Genomic DNA, 668 nt, shown 5'->3' on the forward strand with positions numbered 1-668 from the left:
AACTCCCTCAATGTCAACTTCCTCCTCAGTCAGGAACGTCAGTAGTCCTGCAGGCCATGTCATTGGCAAGACTGAGGAGTCCTCTCCCAACCAGGATTCCTTCGGAGGATCCTTAAGTGGTACGCCTACTGTTTCTGCTGCTGCTGTTGTTGCTGCTGGGAGTTGATCGTCATCCCAGAGGGGAAGTCGGAAGACCACTTGTACTACTTCAACTAAGCAATTGACTGTCCAACAGTCCTTTGTGAGGAAGATGAAATATGACAGCAGTCATCCTGTTGCAAAGCGGATAACTGAGGCCTTGACAGCTATGTTGCTGTTAGACGTGCGTCCGGTATCCGCCATTAGTTCAGTGGGACTTAGAGAATTGTTTGAGGTAGTGTGTCCCCGGTACCAAATCCCATCTAGGTTCCACTTCACTAGGCAGGCGATACCGAGAATGTACAGAGACGTCAGAAAAAGTGTCCTCAGCGTCCTAAAAAATGCAGTTGTACCCACTGTCCACTTAACCACGGACATGTGGACAAGTGGGACAGGGCAGACTAAGGACCATATGACTGTGACAGCCCACTGGGTAGATGTATTGCCTCCTGCAGCAACAACAGCAGTGGCAACAGCAGCATCTCGCAAATGCCAACTCGTTCCTAGGCAGGCTACGCTATGTATCACAG

Source organism: Pseudophryne corroboree, chromosome 1, assembly GCF_028390025.1.
Source record: "Pseudophryne corroboree isolate aPseCor3 chromosome 1, aPseCor3.hap2, whole genome shotgun sequence".
In the NCBI taxonomy this organism is placed as follows: Eukaryota; Metazoa; Chordata; class Amphibia; order Anura; family Myobatrachidae; genus Pseudophryne; species Pseudophryne corroboree.